Genomic DNA, 2129 nt, shown 5'->3' with positions numbered 1-2129 from the left:
GAGAAGAACCGTCCAGAAGACCTATACTATTTTTTTATTTTTGATTTTTTACCTGGATTACTGAGATGCATCAGGAAGTGATGAGAAGATAAGTTTATTTTCTATTTAAACATAAAAACATCATTTTAATAACAGCTAAAGGTGACATAGATACTTTATTATGGTATAGTATTTATATGTATGCCTGAGAAACACATAATATTGCCCCTTTAATGGACACAATATAACCTCAAGGCTCGATGTGGTAAATTGGTCAAAACTGATTTTTTTATTAGAGCATTTTAAAAATGTTCTGAAAAGAAAGAAAAAGAACCGGGAATAAAGTTTGGAAACACCAACTCTGTTTTCATTGTTTTATAATTATCCAGACCTGAAACTAAATAAAATCCAGTTCCAAACTATTTAATGCTGCCTTCTGGGTCAAATAGGTCGGCCATCTTGAATGGTGCTGAGTGGATGTACAAATAATTAGTCTCTGATCATTTCTTAAATTCCATCCAGTGGTTCATGAGGTATTTTGCTAACAAAGACGTACAAGTGCACAGACCCATGCAATTTCATGATTGTCTACTTTTATGGCAAAGGGAAATTAAAGAAAAAAACACAAACACATCTGAGATGCTTAAAAATCTATACAAAACATGCATGTATCCACATCAGATGTGAACAGATTTATTTATTCTGTGCACCTGCAGGACACACAACCTCTACAACCTGCAGGAAAACAAAGCTCTCAGTTCAGACACAAGAACTGAAAGGGTCTTTGTTTCCTGGGGTTTGAGGGAAGCAAGGTTAAACACGCAAACAAAGTAACACAACTCCCAAGAAATCTTCAGAACATGTGTTAAACAAAGCCAAAGCCCGAGCAGATCTCTGTGCCAGGTTCAGTTTGACTGCAGGGAGGCAGCTGCCGGAGCCCAGGCTGTTATCTCTCTCAGGCTGATTACAGGGATGGGAGCTCACTGGAGAGGGCAGCTTGGGAATAATAAGAACAGGTAACTCCAGGGGTTTTGCAGTCAAAGGAGTCTGAAAGCAGACTTTTGTTTTGTATAAACACGGAGCCTTCGACAGCCAACGAATGAGAGCCTGATATTGTTTGATATCACTCGATATCAGTGACCTTGCACTGAGTCAGTGTTATCTAAAGCTGCAGCCACAAAGCTAACTGACGGTGCAGGTGCTAAAATGTGGTGTGGTAGTGCATTTGAGTTCACAACACATACACCTATCACTAATAATTGGATAAAATCTTTGCGCAGAACTTTAGCATTAAGTGTTGGAAACAACTCTGTTTGTCTGTTAGCAAAATATCTCAAGAACTACTAAACAGATTTGATTAAAAGTCTTAGAAAGCCGTTTTATTTGTACATCTACAACCTGATTCAGGCTGGCTGGCACAGCTAACCAATATTAGTTGATTCAATAATGGCCTACAACTCAGTGATTTTTTACAGATACAGATGAAATTTTGAAATTTCACATTTCTCAACACAAGACGGTTGTCTGTTCAAGGCCCTGTCACGCTGACATTTTAGACAACTTACGGCAACTTATGAACATTTTAAAGTCATCTATGTTGAAGCTGGAATTGAAAAAATCAACAGGAAGCTTCCATTATACTGTAAATACAGTGGGGAAAATAAGTATTTAGTCAGTCACCAATTGTGCAAGTTCTCCCACTTAAAAAGATGAGAGAGGCCTGTAATTGACATCATAGGTACAGTGGGGAAAATAAGTATTTAGTCAGTCACCAATTGTGCAAGTTCTCCCACTTAAAAAGATGAGAGAGGCCTGTAATTGACATCATAGGTAGACCTCAACTATGAGAGACAAAATGTGAAAAAAAATTTGAGAAAATCATTTTGTCTGACTTTTAAGAATTTTTTTTTGCAAATAATGGTGGAAAATAAGTATTTGGTCACCTACAAACAAGCAAGATTTCTGGCTGTCACAGACCTGTAACTTCTTTTTTAAGAGGCTCCTCTTTCCCCCACTCATTACCTGTATTAATGGCACCTGTTTGAAGTCGTTAACAGTATAAAAGTCAAACCTGGTCCTCGAGGTCCGCAGCCCTGCATGTTTTACTTTTTTCCTTCTCTAACACACCTGATTCAGTCAGTGAATTACCT

The 2129-nt window shown here is 37.7% G+C and overlaps 1 protein-coding gene across 3 annotated transcripts in view; it reads right to left on the bottom strand.

Annotated features, from left to right (window-relative positions):
* stk11ip (serine/threonine kinase 11 interacting protein) overlaps nucleotides 1–2129 on the bottom strand; it is a 100036-nt gene that overhangs the window by 61161 nt on the left and 36746 nt on the right. The window lies entirely within an intron of this gene.

Source organism: Austrofundulus limnaeus, unplaced genomic scaffold (genome assembly GCF_001266775.1).
Source record: "Austrofundulus limnaeus strain Quisiro unplaced genomic scaffold, Austrofundulus_limnaeus-1.0 Scaffold264, whole genome shotgun sequence".
Lineage (NCBI taxonomy): Eukaryota > Metazoa > Chordata > Actinopteri > Cyprinodontiformes > Rivulidae > Austrofundulus > Austrofundulus limnaeus.
The sequence above is the reverse complement of the archived record's forward strand: the minus strand, read 5'-3'. Positions and strand labels throughout refer to the sequence as shown.